Source organism: Sus scrofa, chromosome 14 (genome assembly GCF_000003025.6).
Source record: "Sus scrofa isolate TJ Tabasco breed Duroc chromosome 14, Sscrofa11.1, whole genome shotgun sequence".
In the NCBI taxonomy this organism is placed as follows: domain Eukaryota; kingdom Metazoa; phylum Chordata; class Mammalia; order Artiodactyla; family Suidae; genus Sus; species Sus scrofa.
Window position 1 is genome coordinate 7,412,354 of NC_010456.5, and position 7,204 is coordinate 7,419,557.

Genomic DNA, 7,204 nt, shown 5'->3' on the forward strand with positions numbered 1-7,204 from the left:
ATACCACAGCCACAGCAACGCTGGATCCTAGCTGCATCTGCGACCTACACCATAGCTCATGGCAACGCGGATCCTAAACCCACTGAGTGAAGCCAGGGATCAAACCCGCAACCTCATGGATGCTAATCGGGTTTGTTAAGCACTGAGCCACGATGGAACTCCTCTACTTACATGTTTTATGAAACAATTCCAAGGCGCTAGGAAGTCTGATCACATGACGTTCCACCTCTCCTTCTTCCTAGGTACTGGGAAATCGTTTTACTCACTCATTCATTCAACAAATGATAGAACTGAGTGCCTACCACGTGCCTGGCACTGCATGCCTCTTCCTGTATCTTCTTTTGGCCTCTGCCTCCCCTCGAAACTACAAGCTCTTTTGTGCTCCTTTGCCTCAGGGAGCTTTGTTTTTCTTTCAAAGCCTGGTCGCTGTTGCCTGCCAGTCACTGACCTTCCTGACTTTTGTTCTCCTAAAGTCATTAGGAGGTTCTACTAGGAGCGCTGAGGAGGAGATGGGATCGTGTTTGTGGGAGAAAGAAGAGAGGAAATTTAGGAAAACAGAAAGAGATGGGAACACTGTAAACCAGATATGATGGAAAAAATAAAAATCATTAAAAAAATGCAAACTGTTGCTTTTGGAATGGATAAGCAATGAGGTCCTGCTGTGTAGCACTGGGAACTCTATCTAGTCACTTATGATGGACCATGGTAATGTGAGAAAAAGAATGTATACATGTATGTGTGACAGGGCCACCTTGCTGTACAGCAGAAAATTGATAGAGCACTGTAAACCAGCTATGATGGAAAAAATAAAAACCATTAAAAAAAAAAAAAAAAGAAAAGTTGGGGTCTGTGGATCCTAGCTTCAGTGAGGACCCCCCATCCACCCACCCGCCCAGTCCTTGGTAAGACTTCAAAGGAAATGGTTGTGTGTTTCACAGGTGAGGCTGGATGCAGGCTCCAGGTTTCTGGTCTCAGCACAGATTCATATACCCCATCCATGGCACAGAAGCAGAGCTGCCCAGAATCCACTGGACACTCTGAGCTTAGTGAGGGTCTTAGAGGCAACCACTGCCAGTAGGTTCCATGTGAAGGTTAATTTTCTTTTTATGGCCACACCTGTGGCATATAGAGGTTTCTAGGCCAGGGGTGGATTCGGAGCTGCAGCTGCAGCCTCTGCCACAGCCACAGCAACACTGGATCCCAGCCTCAATTGAGACCTATGCTGCAGCTTGCAGCAACGCTGGATCCTTAACCCACTGACGGAGGCCAGGGATTGAATCTGCATCCTCACAGAGACAACATCAGGTTCTTAATCCACTGAGCCACAGCAGGAACTCCTCAATTGGTTATAGGTTTTAAACCCAGACAAGCCAGAGCGGCCTGAAAAGAGCCAGAGGAGGAGCATCCTAGGCGAAGGGAACAGCCGTTGCCAAGTTTTTGAGGCAGGAAAAACTTGTAATGGGGGCATGGAAAGGGCGCCAGCGTGGCAGGGCGGGAAGGAGGGTACCTGGTAGTAAGTGAGATGCTAAGTTGAGGCAGTTCAAGCGCCTGGGGCACGGAGCTTTCACTCTCAAGTTCATGGCTCCCTGCCTCCCCCACGTGCAGGCCTGTGGAAAGCCAGATAACTTAGAGCCGGGTAATAAGTTATTGTAATGAACTGGGGAGTCATTGAAGGATTTTATGTAGGGGAGAGGATGATTTGATTATGATATGATTTAATTTACCTCTTTTTTTTTTTCTTTTTACGGCCACACCCACAGCATGTAGAAGTTCCCAGGCTAGAGTTCAACTCAGAGCTGCAGCTGCCGGCCTACACCACAGCCATGGCAACACCAGATCTGAGCCACATCTATGACCTATACCACAGCTTGCAGCAATGCCAGATCCTTAACCTACTGAGTGAGGCCAGGGATCGAACCCGCATCCTCACGGACACTATGTTGACTCCTTCACCCAATGAGCCACAATGGGAGCTCCTGATGTACCTTCTGACAGATCACTCTGATAACTTGTTATGAGAGAGCGTCAAGGCAGTTCCACAAAAGGGGCCTGAGGATCATGGCCCTGTCGTTCCAAAGTCTTTTTTGCTTGTTTTTGTTGTTGTTTTTGGGCCACAGAATGCAGTGGCTTCATGCAGGATATCAGTTCTCAGAGCAGGGATTAAACCCAGGCAGCAGTGGTGAAAGTGCCGAGTCCTAACTGCTAGACAACCAGGAACTCCCACGAGATCTTAGTACTCACTTTTCCTCCTGTCCCCCAGACCCCATAGTGGCAACACGCTCTGATGTGTGATGATGCTTGAAATTGAGGGAAAGAGATCTGGCTTTGGAGGTGGGTGTGTAAGCATCTGCAAAGTCATGTCAGGTAAGGAGTCCCTGGCGGGAGCTTGTGGTTGAGATGACAACAGGCCTGAGCCCCACAGCCTGTTGGCCAGACCCCCCTGCCAGGCCCAAAGCCCATCTGGGCTCCTGTCACTCCAGCCCTTTAAGAAGGGAGCTGGGACAGGGGCTAGCCTGGGGCTGTGGTCTCTTGGGAACAGAGACAACCAAGGCATCAGAGATTGGGGGCAGGTTGGGAATGGACCCCCCTCAGCAGCGGGAGCACACACAGCATCCAGTCAGGGACAGGGTGAGTTCCTCTCGTTTCTTTCTTCCTCCGGCCCTGCCAGCCTCTCTTCCATCTTTCTGCATGTTCCGTTTCTCTAACGTCTCCCATCCCTGCCTTTCTCTGTTGCCACCCCCACCGCCTCTGCCCCAGATGGTCTTCATTTCTGGAAACAGTTCTTGCTTTTAAGAGTTTCTCAGTTGATTCTCTTGGATTATTAGGTGAAAAAAATCAAATATTCTGCAAACTGTGATAATTTGGTCTCATCAAATTTCCAAACTTTCCAGTTTTTCTTTTTCTTTTACCAAATCGTTTTGGTTAGTACCTCTAGAAAAATGGAGGCAGTGGGGGGCCAAATAGATATTAGTAGACATCCCCGTCTTGTCCCCTTTTCTTTTTTTTTTTTTTCTTCGCTTTTTAGGGCCGCACTCAAGACATATGGAGGTTCCCAGGCTAGGGGTCCAATCGGAGCTGTAGCCGCTGGCCTACGCCAGAACCACAGCAACTCAGGATCTGAGCCCTGTCTGCGACCTACACCACAGCTCCTGGCCACTGAGCGAGGCCAGAGATTGAACCTGCAACCTCATGGTTCCTAGTCGGATTCGTTTCCGATGCGACACGACGGGAACTCCTCTTATACCTTTTTTTTTTTGGCTGCACCCATGGCAAGTGCAAATTCCTGGGCCAGGGATTGAACCTGAGCCACAGCAGCTACCCAAGCTGCTGCAGTACAATGCCAGATTCTTAACCCAATGTGCTGCAAAGGAATTTCTGGAAAAAAATAGTTTTTAATGATTTTGCTATTATTTGCCCTTCTTGCACACTTTAGAATGTATTCTGGTGTTCCTGTCCTAAGCTATCGTGATTTTTTTTTTTTTTTTTTTTTAGCCGCCCTGTGGCAAATGGAGTTCCCAGACCAGGGATCTGATCCAAACCACAGTTGTGACCTGCGCCACAGCTGAGACAATGCCATACCCTTAACCCACTGTGCTGGGCTGGGAATCAAACTTGTGTCCTGATGCTGCAGAGAGGCCGCTGATCCTGCTGCGCCACAGCAGGAACTCCTATTGTGATTTTTAAAGTGCTTTTATTTTTACATTCTGTAGCCCTCCTTTCAAGAATTATATTTGTATGCCATTTTGTTACTGTGATTATGTCAATTAATTAAATATTTCAGCCGATTAATTGTTCATCACATAGCTTTTTCCTTTAGGACACCCCAGTTTGCGAGTCATTTCTTTTGATTCATCTCTTGGTTGTCTGGACTATGCCTTCTGGTAGCTTCCCAGAAAGAATAATGAATGCCAATGCATGACTTAGAAAGTTAGTGAGGAGTTCTGGTTGTGGCTCAGTGGAAACAATCCCACTAAGAACCATGAGTTTGCAGGTTCGATACCTGGCCTTGCTCGTTGGGTTAAGGATCTGGCATTTGGAGTTCCCGTGGTGGCTCAGTGGTTAACAAATCGGACTAGGAACCATGAGGTTGCGGGTTTGATCCCTGGCCTCGCTCAGTGGTTAAGGATCCGGCATTGCAGTGAGCTGTGGTGTAGGTCACAGACGAGGCTCGGATCCCTCGTTGCTGTGGCTGGTGGCTACAGCTCCGACTCAACCCCTAGCCTGGGAACCTCCATATGCCGCAGGTGCAGCCCTAGAAAAGACAAAAAAAAAAAAAAAAAAGGATCTGGCATTGCTGTGAGCTGTGATGTAGGTCGCAGATGCAGCTTGGATCTGATGTTGCTGTGGCTGTGGTGTAGGCTGGCAGCTGTAGTTCTGATTGGACCCCTAGCCTGGGAACCTCCACATGCCACAGGCATGGCCCTAAAAAGCAAAAAAAAAAAAAAAGTTAGTGATTTGTACAACCAACTCATCAGCACACCTCAGAGATAGTCATTAGATCCTTATCAGTGAACAAAGTCAAAAATAAAGGCGGAGGGGAAGGAATTGTATAGAAAATAGAAGGGAAAATGTGGGGGAAAGGTACCAGTCTAAGAAGAATGAATTTTATTTTTCTAATCAGGTGATTAGTGGAGGTGGTCAAAGAGACCAGTCTGGGCAGTCTGCTCTGGAATAGATTGACCAGGTCATTAGATAAAACAATTTCAATGACTTGTGGATTTTCTAAAACTTCTTGAGATGTAAGCTGTGCCGCTTATGTGACAGGCTGTCTGTAAACACTGTCTGCCAGTGGCCTCTGGCAGCTCCACTTGAGACAGGCCAGAATTTCTATGAGAGACTTCAGAGTCATTGCAGGTTTGAAAACATCTTCCTGTTGCCATCACCATTGATAGAATTTTCTGGTCTTAATATTTTCCCTTTAAAAGTATATTGATATTGTTCCATTTTCTTTTGGCATTTGAGTTGCTAGGGAAATTGTAAGACACTTAAATTTTTTCTTTGTGTTCTGCCTAATCTCCTTGTTTTTTCTTAGAATTCCACGTAGTTTTGTTTAGAGCTTTTTTTTTATGGCTGCACCTGCAGCATATGGAAGTTCCCAGGCTAGGGGTCAAATCGGAGCTGCAGCTGCTGGCCTGCACCACAGCCACAGCAACACCAGATCTGAGCTGCATCTGGGCCCAACATGGCATCTTGCGGCAATGCCAGATCCTTAACCACCTGAGTGGGGCCAGGGATCGAACCACATCCTCACGGACACTATATTGGGTTCTTAACCTGCTGAGCCACAGTGGGAACTCCTGTTTAGAGCTTTTTTCTTGTCTGAGACTGGCTTTTTTGTCACAAAAGATTTCTTATTGTTATTTAGATTTTAATTTATATCAATTTATGAAAATAAGACATTTAAATATCTAGTTTTCATTGCTTTAAATTTTAATTTCTAAATCTCATAATAATATTTCTAATATACTTTATAGAAAATGAAAACAACTTTGATAAACTCAAAATGACAGAACAAATTTATTTCGCTTATACATTTGGTCCCAGTTTTACTATGTATTAAGTTACACATTTAATTTACACTTATAAGTTTGATACATTTGATTTTCCTTTTTGAATGAATTGTAAGCATTTAATGAACAAAGTTGTAGGGTCATATGTAATTATAAGAAATAATACGGAGAGATCCTACGTGCCCTTTTATCCAGTTTTTTTCTTGTTTTTTTTTTGGCTTTTTAGGGCTGCACCCATGGCATATGGAGGTTCCCAGGCGAGGGGTCTAATCAGACCTGTAGCCACCGACCTACACCAGAGCCACAGTAACACGGGAGCCTAGCAGCATGGAAGCCACAGCTACACCACAGCCTCTGGCAATGCCAGATCCCTGACCCACTGAGCGAGGCCAGGGATCGAACCCGTGTCCTCATGGATGCTAGCCGGGTTCATTAGTGCTGAGCCAGGATGGGAACTCCTAAGTAAGTTTTTAGGATTGGATTTTTTTCAGTAAATTGTCAAGTGTACATGTGCAAAGTCATTTGTTGTGTTTCCTTAATACCCTTCTGATGACTATAGGGGCTTTTGTGATAGCCCCTCTTTCATTTCTGATATTAGTAGTTTGTGTCTTCTCTTTTTCCATATAATTTTTATTAGAGGTTTATCAATTTTATTGGTTGTTGTGTTATTGATTTTTCTCTGTTGTTTTTCTGTTTTCAATTTCATCATGCGTATACATCCAGGATTACTGTATCTTCTTGGTGAACTGACCCTTTTATCATTATATAATATTCCACTGTCTCAGGTAATTTTCTTTGTTTTGAAGTCTACCTTATCTTAATTAATATAGCCACCTCCCCGATTTCCTTTAAAGCATGCTAGATCTTTTTTTGGTTTTTCTACTTTTAATGTTCCTATATTTTTATAATTGAAGTAAGCCTCTTGAATACAGCCTATAATTGAATCATGGTTTTTAGTTGACATCTGTCTTTTAATTGGTGTATTTAGAACGCTTAATGAAATTATTGCTAAGTTAGAGTCTAAGTCTGCTATTTTTGTTTTGTTTGTACTCTCTGCATTTCTTTCCCCTGTTTACTTTTTCCTGCCTTCATGTGGTTTACTTGGACATTTCTTTTAGAATTCTATTTTGATTTATCTGTAGTATTTTTAAAAATTATTTATTTATTTAGTCTTTTTAGGGCGGCATCTGCAGCATATGGAGGTTTCCGGGATAGGGGGTCCAACTGGAGCTGTAGCCGCCAGCCTACATCACAGCCACAGCAATGTGGGATTCAAGCCACGTCTGCGACCTACACCACAGCTAACGGCAACTCCGGATCCTTAAACTCCGGATCCTTAACCCACTGATCGAGGCCAGGGATCGAACCCGAAACCTCATGGTTCCTAGTCAGATTCGTTTCCGCTGGGCCATGACGGGAACTCCATATACCATAACTGTCTTAAACATTTTCTCTGTGTATATTTAGAATCACATCAGATAGTGTTCGAGTTTGCTTCAGCCCTCAAACACAATTTAGAAGATTCAAGAGGAGGGAAAAATCTGTTTTGTTACTTCCCTCTTTGCTTGCTGTGTTCTTTCTTCCTTCCTGGTGTTGCAACATTCTTTCTTTCATTGTTTCCCTTCTGTGTAGAGAACTTTTAGCCATTCTTTCAGGCTAGGTTTCCTGGCAACAAATTCTCTTAATCTTCCTCC